Source organism: Leptonychotes weddellii, chromosome 7 (assembly GCF_054177405.1).
Source record: "Leptonychotes weddellii isolate Sample4059 chromosome 7, ASM5417740v2, whole genome shotgun sequence".
Lineage (NCBI taxonomy): Eukaryota > Metazoa > Chordata > Mammalia > Carnivora > Phocidae > Leptonychotes > Leptonychotes weddellii.
Genome location: NC_138375.1, coordinates 101199917 through 101215238, shown reverse-complemented (window position 1 = coordinate 101215238; position 15322 = coordinate 101199917). Strand labels below are relative to the sequence as shown.

Sequence of the window (15322 nt, the reverse complement as noted above, 5' to 3'; positions counted from 1 at the left end):
CATGGATGGGACTGGAGGAGATTATGCTAAGTGAAATAAGTCAAGCAGAGAAAGTCAATTATCATATTGTTTCACTTATTTGTGGAACATAAGGAATAGCATGGAGGACATTAGGAGAAGGAAGGGAAAAATGAGGGGGGAAGGAATTGGAGGGAGAGATGAACTATGAGAGACTATGGACTCTGAGAAACAAACAGGGTTTTAGAGGGGAGGGGGGGAGGGGGATTGGTTAGCCCGGTGATGGGCACGTACTGCATGGAGAACTGGGTGTTATACGAAAACAATGGGTCGTGGATCACTACATCAAAAACCAATGATGTATTGTATGGTGACTAACATAACATAATAAAATTTAAAAAAAAAAAGAACTGTAGCGGTTCTCAAACTAGCCTAATTATAAGAATCACTTGGGCTGCTAGTTAAAAACGGCTTCTCTATTCCTTTCCAAGCTGACTGAATCAGATTCTGAAGTGAATAGCCTGGGACTCTGCATGTTGTATTAGAGCCTTAGGCAATTCTTACTAATAGCAAGGAAACACTGCTTGAAAAAGCTGACAAAGAGTCAAAGTAAGCAGAAACAGAATTGATTTGCATTATCCTCAGTAGAAGGAAAAAAAGAAGGAAGGAGGGGAAGAAGGAAGGAAAAGAGGAAGGGACAGAGGGACAAAAAGAATCCTGGAGCTAATGTCTATGCCATTTGAAGGACTATGAGAATGCACTTACTACATGGGTGCTTTCTTTCCAACTGTACCCGGGCTGTTTAATGCACACACAAGGAGCCGGCCAGCAGGAAGCTCAGCTTGCCACTGCAGTGGAGTAAAGCACTTTGAACTACAGGCATCTTGTACACCCAAATTACATGCTGTGATACACATAGTATTTGAGCTGTTCCGCAAGACAGAAGCCAATTATTCTTGGCACGTACTTCTGTCGTGCTATCCAAATCACCATCCCTCACATGTGGAACTGTGCCACATCAAATGCACCAAGCCATAAATTCCTTAAACTCTTAGGGATGAAAGTCAAATTGGAGAAAAAGATAGTTTGATACACACACTGTATAGCAGAAAAAATGTATGCTTAACTTAGCACTGCTGGATCCAGGATGAGAAAATGGGCAGCAAAATTCTGCTTTCAGAAATTTTTCCGAGTGTAAACTGAATTTTTTCAATGTAATTCAGCATAATGATTGCATTTTCAATTTTTGGTAAAGTCACCTCATTTATAGCATTCATCTTAAAATAATTGACTTTCCAGCCTCTTTCTCTAAATGTTTTTAAACCTGGTGGAAAAACATAGACACTAAAACCCAGAGTCGAGCTGTAGGTACCCTAGGATTCTGTTGGGGGTTACAGAAACTACACCTATGCCCTGAATGGTAGGTTATTTAATAATCAGACTGATTAGTTGATCCACTCCCCCATCCCTTGCCTCCTGCAAATCTTGAAGTTAATTCGAGATTTCATCAAAACTGGTAGGTGATATTAAAATGGAAATACAATGATAATTGTTAATGTTACAGAGAATTTAAAAACACAGATCCTGAAAGACTGAAGAAACAGGACGTGAGCTATTACATGCACTAGGCTTCTAATATTTTAATATGCTCAGCCACCTCCTAGCAACCTCGTTAAAATGCAGATTCTGATTGAGGAGGGCTGCATTTCTGAGTGCTGAGGTTCTGCAGCTCTAACAAGTGCTCAGGTGATGTTCATGCTGTTGGTCTAGGGATCACAATGGGAGTAGCAAGTCCACCAAATTAAGAAAGCTCACACTGGTGAAGTTGCCAGAGGCATGATAAGCAATCTCCAGCAGGAGGGTTATAACATAACATCAGAGTTACCCAGAAGTAAAATGCAAAGACGAAAGATCGAAGGGTTTATATAAATGTCCAATTTCTCTGGGAAGAATTGGTTACACATGCAATTGAAAAAGAATCGTATTTTTTGATTCAGAAGAGAGGGATTCTAAGAGGGCAGGCAGATTTAAAATCAATATATTTGGGGTTCTTAAACTTTAAAAATCTGATGAGCTTAGGGCGCCTGGGTGGCTCAGTTGGTTGAGCGACTGCCTTCGGCTCAGGTCATGATTCTGGAGTCCCGGGATCGAGTCCCGCGTCGGGCTCCCTGCTCGGCAGGGAGTCCGCTTCTCCCTCTGACCTTCCTCCTTCTCATGCTCTCTGTCTCTCATTCTCTCTCTCTCAAATAAATAAATAAAATCTTTAAAAAAAAAAAAAATCTGATGAGCTTACTGGACTGTCTCCCTGGAAAAATGTAGATGTGAACATGGACACACATTTCTGCCCGCAATTTCCGAAGGCTCACAGAACTTTCTTCCGAAAAGCATGAACCACCTCGGGGCCACAGATCACAATTTAAGGCTATCAGTGTACAAAAATGGGTGCAGGGGGAAATCCAGGGTTCTAAGAGTGATAGGGCAACTTCAGACCTGCCTTTGTATTTGACTGATGATACTATTGTAAAAAGGCTATTGGTTCCTCAAACATTTCCATAAAATATAAGCTGGTTGAAATGTGTATTTTTCTAAGCTAAGACATTAAGCTTCTTCATGTTAGGTAGGAGGAAATCACCACATAAAGAAGTTAAATATAAACTGGGGAAAAAAACACAAGACAAAGTTCTAGATATAAAAATTACTATATAGAAAAGGGGTTTCTAAAGATATAAAGTGCAATTGTTTTATGCTGGTGCTCCATGTAGTCTGCTTTTTTCCCCCAATAGTTTTGACCATCTCACCACCTATCTCTTTATACTAGTGAAAAATTATATTTAGAGTTGTCATTTAAGAGGCATAAGAACCAGTTTATTTTTTTCAAGACTTAGTGATCACCTAATCTAGATAAGCAGCTTAGAATCTAGAAAGGAAGCTATACGTGTGTGTGTGCGTGTGTTTAGAACTATTTGCCAAGGCATGATACGAAATGTAGCCATAAAGCTGTGTCAGTACTGAGTACTGAGAGTACTAATAAAAGGGTGATTGCTTCGAGCATGAGATAATGGGGCAGGGGGCATCAAGAAAAGAGTCACAGAAGTAGCTTTGAGCTGGACCTAGAAAGATGAGTAGGATTTCAATAGATGGAGAAACAAATGAAGGACAGTTGGCAAAAAAAAAAAAAAAAGGGGCTCATATTGGCAAAGCATTTGCAGAGGTGGGATGGGGGGAAATGTACATTTTGGACCAAAAAGAGTATGATATTCTATTACATTTGTTATAATAATACAACTTGTATAGTCTCTTTTCCTTGAACCTGGGCTGGGCCTGGGACTTGCTTTATGTGGCAAAACTGGTTGTATGCCAGTTCTGGGCTTATGCATTAAGATGGCCTGGCTTTTGTGTTCTGGGAGTTCTGAGCTGCCAGGTAAGGAATTCTCACCACCTTGTAGGAGAGATCACATGAAGAGACAGAGAAAAGCCGTGAGCCTGCAGGAACTGGCCAGAAGGTAGCGTCATCCTAGCTGAACCCCCAGCCTCCAGTCAACCCACCAAGGGAATGCAGTCACACTTAGAGCCACAGTAAGATGAGCAGAACTGCCTAGCTGAGCCCAGTGCGGACTACAGAGTAGAATAGTCGCTTTTTAGACATCAATTTTTGGAATAGTCTGTTATACAGTAATATAAAACTGAAACAGAGTGTTTATTACTATTTTAAATCAGTACCTTCTTTTGATAAATATTAAACTCATATAGCCACCTGGAGATTCAGATGTAGCCCTGTCCTTTGACACACACTAGTCAAGATTTGTTTTAAACCTTATTGCTGGAGTTTAGTATATAAAATTCTACTATTTTTTTTCTTTTTACAAATCAACACTGCCTGCATCACCCCTCCTTTTGCCCCTCCTTAGTAAGAGCACCTTGGATTACAAAGAGTGTGTATGTACCTTTGTGCACAAGCATGCCTGTATGTGTGCATGTGTGTGGGTTGTGTTTTGTTACACAGACATATTTATCCTGAAACGAATTTACATGAAATAATTCCTTATGCATGATGCATGGTCATTTTTTCTATTTTATTCAATTTCTTCTTTTCTTACTTCTTGTTGTAACCCACTGAATTGGTTTCATAATGCATGAGAAGGTTGATACCTTTGGTTTTTTTTTTTTTTTTTAAAGATTTTATTTATTTGAGAGAGAGAATGAGATAGAGAGCATGAGAGCGGGGAGGGTCAGAGAGAGAGGCAGACTCCCTGCTAAGCAGGGAGCCCGACGTGGGACTCGATCCCGGGACTCCAGGATCATGACCTGAGCCGAAGGCAGTCGCTTAACCAACTGAGCCACCCAGGCGCCCCGATACCTTTGGTTTTAAAAACACTGTCCTGCTACCTGTAAAAAAATGAAACCGGACCACCTCTGAACACCATACACAAAACTAAACTCAAAATGGATTAAAGAACAAAATGTGAGACCTGAAACCATTAAAGGTCCCAGAAGAGAACACAAGCTTGACATGGGCCATAGCAACATTTTCCTATATATGTCTCCTAAGCAAAGAGAAACAAAAGCAAAAATAAACAAGTCCTAATTAGGACTGCATCAAAATTAAAAAAAACAACAACAAACTTTTGCACATCAAAGGAAACCACCAGCAAGACTAAAAGGCAACCTACAGAATGGGAGGAGATATTTGCAAAGGATATATCCTATAAGGGGTTAATATCCAAAACATATAAACTCATACATCTCAACACCAAAAAAAAATTCCAATTAAAAAATGGGCAGAGGATCTGAATAGACATTTTTTCCAAAGAAAACATATAGATGGCCAAGAGACAAATGAAAAGATGTTCAACATCACTCATCATCAGGGAAATGCAAATCAAAACTACAATGAGATTTCACCCTATACCTGTCAGAGTGGCTAGAATCAAAAAGACAAGAAATAAGCGTTGCCAAGGATGTGGAGCAAAGGGAACCCTTTTGCATTGTGGTGGGAATGTAAATCGGTGAAACCACTGTGGAAAACAACATGGAGGTTCCTCAAAAAAATAAAAACAGAAATACCATATGATCCAATAATTCTATTATTGGGTATTTACCCAAAGAAAATGAAAAAAAAAACTAATTAGAAATGATATATGCACCCCTATGCTTATTGTAGCATTATTTACAATACCAAACTATGGAAGCAACCTAAATGTCCATCAGTAGACAAAAGCGGATAAGGAAGATGTGGTATATATATACACAATGGAATATTATGCAGCCATAAAAGGATGGGATCATGCCATCTGAGACAACATGGACAGACCTAGAGGGTATTTTGCTTAGTGAGGTAAGTCAGACCGAAAAAGACAAATACCATATGATTTTACTCAAAAGTGGAATCTAAAAAAAAAAAAAAAAAACCCAAATGAATAAACAAATAAAAAGCAGAATCAGATCTATAAATGCAGAGAATGAACTGATGGCTACCAGAGGGGAAGGGGGTGGTAGTGTGGGCAAAATGGGTGAAGCAAAGTGGGAGGTACTGGCTTCTAGTTAGAGAATGAGTAAGTCATGGGAATGAAGGGCACAGAATAAGGAATATAGTCAATGATACTGTAAAAGGGATATATGGGGATGGATGGCAGTTATACTTGTGAACACAGCATAATGCATAAACTTGTTGAGCCACTATGTTGTATTCCTGAAATAATGTTCCATTGTGTGTCAACTATACTCCAATAAAAAATAAGTTAAAATAAATAAAAATTTAAACAAGTGAAAACACTGTCCTAGGGGCATTAACATCCAGTGAATATTCATTAAACCCTTGTATGTGACATACAGTGTTTTAATCTCTTGGGTGCAATAGTAAAAAGACAAACACAACTCCTTCTTTCATGTGCAAAATAGTCATTAAACAGTAAAAACAACAAAGTATGACTTAATTTCATTTTTAATACATGCTGAGAAACCATGATAAAGAGACATCACCGAATCTGGAGCATTGAGGTGGATCTGCTCATGGATGCCAAGTTAGGGCAAGTCTGAAGCAATAGAGGTCAGTCTTCAGACAGCATTTCCCGACTTTCTGGCCTGCCAAGGCTGGCGGAGGAGGACAGCAGGAAGCTGCTGAGAAAACTAAGTGGGGCCCAGGTTGGGCTCCTGCTTCATGCAGTCCAAAAGGTGGTTGTAGAGGCTGGTATATGACTTTAGCCTGTTGGGCCCAGCTTGTACTTAACACTTTCCAGCAATTCTTGGCTTCTTGGGTCTTCTTGGGAGAAATGAGTCAAGCATTCCTCTTTGAGCCCAGAATTGAACAAAGCAAAATTGTCTACCACATCTCAGGATCAAATTAAGAGACTGATCCAGAGTTATGCAAAATCATCTCCAAGAGACTCCCAAGGTGGACCCTGACGGTAAGTGGTTGAGGGTGTTAACACATCTGGAATGTGAAAGAATGTGCCCATTAAAGGGAGGGTGGTAGCAAGTCACTCTGAGAAGAAGGACACATGTGCTGCCCACGAGGAAGGGAAGTGCCTGTGTGGGCCCAGGGAGGGGGCCTGTCCTACTGCAAAGCCTAGTCTTACTGCTCATGCCAACATCTTAGGTCCTCAAAAGCAGGAGACAGTAAACATTGTGATCGCGTGTAACTCTGTCTATTCTAAATCCATGCTATGTCATAATTTGGCTTTCTGAACTTACCTACAGAGGGAGAATGTGTACACTGGCAAAGTCAAAACATTTTTTTTTTTTAAAGATTTTATTTATTTATTCATGAGAGACAGAGAGAGAGAGAGAGAAGCAGAGGGAGAAGCAGGCTCCCAAGGAGCCAGGAGCCTGATGCGGGACTCGATCCCAGGACCCTTGGATCATGACCTGAGCCAAAGGCAGACGCTTAACCATCTGAGCCACCCAGGCGCCCCAAAGTCAAAACATTTTTGTAGCTTTTAAGCAATGAACTGATATTGTGGCCTTAAGGCTCTTGTGAACTTTGAGAATGGGAGTCAGCGTAGTCAAGTACCGGGACAAGATCATCCTTCTAAGACTGCATGGCAGAGGGGCAGAGCCTGGAGTACAGTTAACTCACCAAGGAAAATACTGCTCTGTAAGCGCCTGTTGGATGGCGAACAGTCCTTCCCCAGGCAATATTCCTAGATAATTCCCTTTTCCTTCCCTGAACACCATTTTTCATTTAAAATTTCTAGAAGGGGGGCGCCCGGGTGGCTCAGTCGTTAAGCGTCTGCCTTCGGCTCAGGTCATGATCCCAGGGTCCTTGGATAGAGCCCCACATCGGGCTCCCTGCTCGGCGGGAAGCCTGCTTCTCCCTCTCCCACTCCCCCTGCTTGTGTTCCCTCTCTCGCTGTGTCTCTGTCAAACAAATAAATAAAATCTTAAAAAAAAAAAAATAATAAAATAAAATAAAAAAATAAAAAAAAATAAAAAATAAAAGAAAATAAAATTTCTAGAAGGGTAGTAACTAACTACAGCAGCTATGCAGCACAACAGCAGCTGACGTTTGTCCAATGCTGCCCACATACTAGGCACTGTGCCAAGCACAATGTGGATTATCTCAATCTTCACACTAAGGGAGGCCGTACTCTTATCCCTTCTTTACTGCTATGAACACTGAGGTTAGGCACAAGGTCTCACAAGCAGTAATGTCAGAGCTGGGATGCAGAGGAGTATGGTTCCAGAGCTGGCACCTTGAACCCATATATAATGCCGACACCGCAAGGATTTCAGCTCTATCAAAAAGTCCATGTGTTTCCAAAATGTAGCTTGCAAAGTTGGTAGTCTTTAAAGGAAGGAGAACAAAGGACCTCTACCTGTGTGCTGTGATGATCTACACACGTTTCTTGGTGTCACACAGGACTTCAATGTTTCCTCCTCTGGGTTGTCCAGTGCTCCATTTAAATCCGAGAGAAGTAGCTCGGGTTCCTACCTGCAACCTCATCTTTTCTCCTGGCTTTTCTGTGGTCTCACAGGGTATAGTTCCTACATATTTCCAATTTGTTTCAATTTGCCTCTTTCCAATCTAGGACTGTGCAAGCATGATCCCAGAACTAGAAAGTATGGACTTATCCTCCAGGGAACTCTCTGTAGTTTCTTAAGGTGATAATAGAAAGCTACTTAGGATCTCACTTTTGGATAGGTTCTTGGAGTTATAACTATCCCCCTAGATATCTCCGACTGTGCAACTGGCCTAATGTAGGAATGGCCATTTACATAAACCTTGATCACTAACTAAGACGTTGTTTTTCAAAAGATGTCATCTTTCTTTTAAAATATTTCTTACATATGGGGTGTTTGAACCCACATTTTTCTATCCTAAATCCAGAGAGAATTAGGCAGCCAGAAACCAAGACTACAGCTTTCAGGGACCCAAGGACTGATGTCCTTGATGTGCCTGTTCTCCTAGCTGAAATTCTTGACTGGGGAGGTGGGCTTAGCAATGAGAACAATGCTCTTAATGGGAAACCAATGAAGCCAAATCTCCTCTGTAAGAGACGTTGAGTAGGATGATTATTCATTTTTTCAAGAAATTGTGTAAGACTGTTGAATCACAGACCTGTACCTCTGAAACAAATAATACATTATACGTTAAAAAATAAAGAAGATAGTAGGAAGGGAAAAATGAAGGGGGGGAATCGGAGGGGGAGATGAACCATGAGAGACTATGGACTCTGAGAAACAAACTGAGGGTTCTAGAGGGGAGGGGGGTAGGGGGATGGGTTAGCCTGGTGATGGGTATTAAAGAGGGCACGTACTGAATGGAGCACTGGGTGTTATACGCAAACAATGAATCATGGAACACTACATAAAAAACTAATGATGTAATGTATGGTGATTAACATAACAATAAAATAAAAAAAGAAAAAGAAAAAAAAAGAATGTACTGAACACCTACCATGACTAAAGCAATATTCTATATATATCTGTATCAGTGAACAAAATAGGCAAAGATGTAGTAAATTATGTGTTAGAAAGAAAGACATGATATATAAACACACACACACACACACACACACACACACATAGTAGAGCAGGGACTGGAAATGAGAGTGATTCAGGATGCAGTTAAAAAATATGATGGTCAGGGACGCCTGGGTGGCTCAGTTGGTTAAGCGACTGCCTTCGGCTCAGGTCATGATCCTGGAGTCCCTGGATCGAGTCCCGCATCAGGCTCCCTGCTCGGCAGGGAGTCTGCTTTGTCCTCTGACCCTATCCCCTCTCATGTGTTCTCTCTCTCTCATTCTCTCTCTCAAATAAATAAATAAAATCTTTAAAAAAAATATGATGGTCATGGCTGGTCTCATGTGGAAAATTAAACACGAGCAAAATCTTGAGGAAAATTAGGGAACTGGAGTGAGGTTATTGGGGAGAAGAGCAATCCATGCAGTGTCATGGTCTCAAGATGGAAGCATACATGATGTGCTTGAAGATCAGCAAGGAGTCTAGTGTGGCTGGAGCTGAGGGAATGAGGGGGCGAAGAGTACAAAAGAAGGCCAGAGATGAACCACATTCCAGATCAGGCTGGCCACTGTAGGCTGCAATAACCACTTTAACTCCAAGGGAAATGGCAGCCACTGCAAGATTGTGATAAGAGGAATGACATGATCTGCACTGGCTCCTGTCTTTAGAACAGACTGTAGTGCCCCGAAGATAGAAGCAGAGTGACCTATTAAGAGGCTACTGCGATCATCCGGGCCAAAGAAGATGGTGGCTTGCAAGAGGGAAGTAATCATGGAGGTGATGGGAAGGAGTTGGGCTCTGGGTATATTTTGGCAGTAGGGGCTTCAGGGGTTCCTGATTGAATATGAGATGTGATAGAAAGAAGTGACATGAGGATATCTTCAAACTTTGGCCTGAGCAAGTCTATGATTAAAGCAAATTGTGTGGGAGGAGGGGGGGGAAATTCTGGAGTTTAGTTCTTTCCTCCTTCCTTCCTGGATTATTAGCTGAAAAGTATCGAGCCTTCTTTCCTTTCTTCCTTCCACCATTCCTTCTTTCCTTACTTCCTTCCTTTCTTCCACCCTCCCTTCCTTCCTTCGCTCCCTCCTTTTCTTCTTCCCGCCCTCTCTCGCTTCCTTATTTCCTTCCTTCCTTCTGTGCACATCTACAAATGCCAGACATTGCACCTAAAGATACCACAGTCACAAAGCATCCTCCTCCCCAGCAAACAGAGTATGAAAGACAGAAGGAGGTAGAGAGGTGGAATTAATGGTAGAGGACTGCCTACATTCTATTACTGCTTAAAAATTTAGCTCTTGATGTTAGCAGATTTAAATAATTCATGATTTTAAAACCATAATTTGGAAAATGTACCAATACATTCACATTGATTCTCTTTAAAAAAATTTTAAACTTGAAATTAGGGTTCCACTGTCAAGCTGCTGGTATGTTTTCTTGCCCACCATACTATCAAAAACAAACAAACCAGAATAACCACTGATAAGGATGAAACATTCATCCCTATCTCATAGAAATGGTGTCTTTTATTTTGTTTCTCTGTCCATTAAAGGTTTTGATAATTCAGCTAACTATATTATTTATTGGTTTTATTCTAAGAAATTGAATGCTAAGTGGCACACTCTAGTAGAAAGGATGCCCTCGGGTACAACAAAAGGCAGATCAGCACCACTCTTAGGAGGCTGATCTTCAAGAACAGACTGCCCAAATCTGGCTCCTGGCTCTGTTTCTTATTACCTCCATGACCCTGGGCTAGTTATTTAATCCCTCTGCACCTTAGTTTCCACAACTATAAAATAAGAAGAGTTTCCACAACTATAAAATCACCACACAGATTTGTGGTGAGGATTAAACAAAGTCTTTAGAAGCATGGGGCACACAGAAAGCACTCGGTGAATGGCATTCCTTATTGAGCTATTGAATATACTCAGGCAAATATTATTGCTACTACCATACACCTGGAAGTTCTCACCTCTTATGCCAGGAGCTTATTTTTATATTTGATAACTCTTTTTTTTTTTTCAATAGCCATTTCTTTCCTAAGGAAAAAGCAAGAAGGGAAAGAAAATGGACAACGATGATATAAATACTCAACATTGTAGGTTCAGGAACACTATTGGCTAGAACATCAACAACTCCAAAACTAATTTTGGAAAAGTATATTTTGAGGCAGAAGAATGTCTAAGATTTTTTGCTAAAATAAAAAAAAAGTGTTGCAGCGGTAAATGGTCAAATGATATGATCTCATTAAAATATATTTTAAATATACAAACATTTGGAAGGATATAAAGCAAATATGAATGGCGGTTATCTCTGCATGACTAGATTTATGGAGTTTTATTGTCTTTTGTGACTCATTTTTGTTTTATTTTCTGAATGTGTACGAAGTGCTCAGATGACTCAGTAGTGTCACCCAACCGAGATACAACAAGAGGAACAAATTTAGGGGAAAAGCTAAATTTGATTTTGGATATGAAAAATTTGATAAACTTGTGAGATACGCAGATGAGAATTTTCAATAAACAGACCAGGTTTCAAAACTTCATGAAAGTGGGGCGCCTGGGTGGCTCAGTCGGTTAAGCGACTGCCTTCGGCTCGGGTCGTGATCCTGGAGTCCCGGGATCGAGTCCCGCATCGGGCTCCCTGCTCGGCGGGGAGTCTGCTTCTCCCTCTGACCCTCCCCCCTCTCATGCTCTCTCTTTCTCATTCTCTCTCTCTCAAATAAATAAATAAAATCTTTAAAAAAAAAAAAACAAAAAACTTCATGAAAGTGTCTAAGATGGACTTGGATACGATTTTAGGGTTATCAGCATAGAGATGGCGGTTAAAATAACAAGACTATGTGAGTGAATTCTGGAAAACACACAGAGTGACCAACATCAAAGGAAGGGTGGAGGAATTGCAGACTAGGAGGGAACCAGAAAGAGTATATGGCCTCAAGGCAGGAGGAAGAGCCTTTCAAGGAGGACAAACTGACAATTGCCTTACTGAAGTCTAGTAAGAAATTAGCTGAAAAGTATCGATTGATTTGACAATTAGGAGATGGGAGGAACCACAGCAGGAGCAAGAGGGCTGAGAAAAGAAAGAGCAAGGAGTAAGGGTATACTCTCCTTTCCAGAAGTTTGGGTGAGAAAATCAGTAGTGATAAAGGCTGATAAATGGAGCAGGACACAGGATTAAAGAAGGGAGGAACCCAACCATTCTGAGGGAGAAGAAGCCACCAGAGAGTAGGTCGAAGACAGAAGAGGAAGAAGGGAAGATGAATGGAAAAATATCCAAGAAGAAGTGAAGGAACCAGAGGTTAAGTTGGAGGTTATTTTGTCCCCTTATTTTTAAGTGCACAAAATAGGTATCTTTCTATAATATGACCTAAGAAATCAATAGAGGTTGAACAAATTTTAATTTAGCCTTCCTTGGATAACTCCATGTCATCAGTTTGAATGTCAATTATTATACATCGCTGTCCAGACAGAGATGCTGTTAGGGTTTCCTAAGACAGGTTGAGCTTATTGTACCTTCAAAAAGGCCCCCAAATAGCTATGCTTTTTTTGGGTGATGTTGACAGATTCTGTTTCTTCTTTTGTTTGCAGGTCATCAGCTACTCTCAGTTGTGATTTTCCCTGGAATCTCCTATTCACCCTTTTCTAATTTGCTCATCTGATTTTGAAAGACTTGGAACCACATGACTGAGCTCATATAAGTCACCGCTCATATATCGTTATACATTTCTCTTGCTAGCAAAGTGCATTATCTTTGGTAGGCAAAGTTTTGAACATCTATTTTGGGTGCTTAGAGACCTCTTTTGCTTCCTTCCTGGTGTTCATCTTTATTACAGGAAGAAAGGAACACTATGGGGGCTGGGGGCTGGATTCTTAATAGCTGGGATACATATTGCTGTTAATAATTGAGATCTACATATATATTATGTTTGCTAAAACATCATGTATATATAGAGAAAAGGCTGATGGAACACTCAGCTTAACTTATCAAGAGTTATTGCTCTTCCACAAAACCTACAAAGTTTGTTGAATGACTTCATCAGAGTCATCTGCAAGCCATAATCTATGATTACATAAATAATTAATGATAGTTTTAAAATACCTTTGCAATAATTTTGGTTCTGTCTAGATCCGCAACAATGTAACTCCCACAATATTTTGGCAGGTTTATAATTACTATTGGAAAATACATTTCTTATCTCAGACAGTTGGTGAATTAATGCTTCCTGTAGACCTACCTAATAAATATATAGCCAAAAAATGTGTAAAAGTTCAGGAAATGAAATGGAAATCTTTGTCCAAATTCATTATCAACCTCTTTTCGGCATGTATTGTGCTAAGCTGCATTATAATGTACTTTTCTTGAGCAAATATATTCAAGAAATTAAAATGGCATAAAGCATACAATTCCCCATTGTATAATCAGAATAAACAAGAAGAATGATTTTCAGAAAGCTCATCCCTTGGGCTTCTTTTTAATGTATACACTATAGGTAATTTATATTCTATGATGAGGATACTAACCAAACTTTTGCCCTCTGACCCTGATCTACCAATTTTACACAGCTCAGACCTGCTAAGACAGGTTTCGAAAATCATATTTGCCAAGAACACGTGCAAGCATGCTCCAAGAGCATCTGTGCACATGTATTTTACTCCCTTTCCTTTCTTTTTCACTCTGAGTGCTTTTAAAAATCAACATAACCGCAATAAAAAGAAACCACAAGGGCCCCATTATTGAGTTACAAAGCAGTGTGTGTGGGAAACACCCCTCTGGAGTTTTAAGAGAGTCAAAAGGAAGATGCTCTGCACGTACTCCACGGCTGCAGGGATTCTGGTGAAAGGAGATACCAATCCAGAGCTGCTTGAGCGATGGTTGTGCAGCCTGGCCAGAGGTGGGGAATGACCGGAAAGCTTGGGAAGCTGATTGGCAGGCAGGAGGGGCGGGCAGGGGGGGAGTGGAAGGCCAAAGGCAGAGAAGACTGAGAAGAGGTGCAGATATGCTGCTAGAGTAGACTTCCTATTCCAAGTTTCCACATTTCAAGCAAGTTTTTAAAAAGCTCAAAGGAAGATAACTTTCTGCAAGTTGCTTTGGGGACCTGGTTTTAAATAATTAATGGTTGGCAAATATTCAATGAAAGCATTAGCAACAACAAAGGCAAGACTAAATACCAGTAAAAATACTTCACAGTACATGGTGGATCCAGGCGCCAACTCCTTTATCTGAGCTCAGTTTCTCTACACTTAGCCACTGTTATTTTTCTGGCTTCATAGTGGCTTTACCCAACACTCCAGGGTACCGTTTCTCCACATAGGAATCCTTACAAAATGTCAAGACTGCTGCTGAGTCGAATTGCTCTCACCTACATGAAGTAGATCTCACTGGCCTATTATACTATTCTGGGGTCTCACTGCTGCCAATTCATCTAATTGTCACATAAACCATCCTAAAATACTGTTTTTGTCAAAATATTGTTACGCCCCCTCTGTGTTCAAAAACCATTAATGACTGTCTGCTAACTTTAGGTTAACATCTGAAACATCTGAGTTTGACTGGCCAAGGCTTTCCCTTCTAATCTCACTCATCCGGACTCTCTTACTACAGGACTATCACACTTGTCACACACATCTTTGATTCAACAACTGTGCCTCTCATGTGGGGTGCCTCCTCCTCTCTATTTAAATACTTTATCTGTAAGACCCAACTTACTTCCTCCATGGAGTCTTACTTCTCCCTGACTAATCTAGCTCTCAAACATCTCCTCCTCCTCTTCTGTTTCTCTGTCTTCATATCCATGTGATTTATTCGTTCTATTACTTATCCGATGTTAAGAATTACAGAATTACCATTGCAGTAGTATGCTGGAGCTGGCTGCCGTCAAATGGGAAATATTTGAGAATTTTGCAAAAGGACTGTTAAACCAGTGTCACTTAAAATGAGCCATAATGGGAGCATTTACACTCTGGCAATAGGCAAATGCTGCAGATCATGTTTGTTTGCTTGTTTTTTTGGTGGGAAAGGTGGGAAAGGAAGAGAAATGGTTTATCAGCACACCACTGCAACAGACCCTCTAATATGACTGTTCTTTTTTTTTTTAAGGAGGTGTTTTTTTTTTTTATTATGTTATGTTAATCACCATACATTACATCATTAGTTTTTGATGTAGTGTTCCATGATTCATTGCTTGCGTCTAACACTCAGTGCTCCATGCAGTACGTGCCCTCCTTAATACCCATCACCAGGCTAACCCATCCCCCCACCCCCCTCCCCTCTAGAACCCTCAGTTTGTTTCTCAGAGTCCATAGTCTCTCATGGTTCGTCTCCCCCTCCGATTTCTTCCCCTTCATTTCTCCTTTTTTTTTTTTTTAACATATAATGTATTATTTGTTTCACAGGTACAGGTCTG

At 40.5% G+C, this 15322-nt stretch overlaps 1 protein-coding gene and 1 long non-coding RNA gene across 10 annotated transcripts in view; both read right to left on the bottom strand.

Annotated features, from left to right (window-relative positions):
- PDE4D (phosphodiesterase 4D) overlaps positions 1-15322 on the bottom strand; it is a 1043384-nt gene that overhangs the window by 111663 nt on the left and 916399 nt on the right. The window lies entirely within an intron of this gene.
- LOC145722714 (uncharacterized) lies at positions 2259-5895 on the bottom strand. The gene is made up of 2 exons (XR_014147187.1): positions 4316-5895; positions 2259-4107 (listed from the first exon to the last, which is right to left on the bottom strand). It is a non-coding gene; the product is annotated as an uncharacterized LOC145722714 (long non-coding RNA).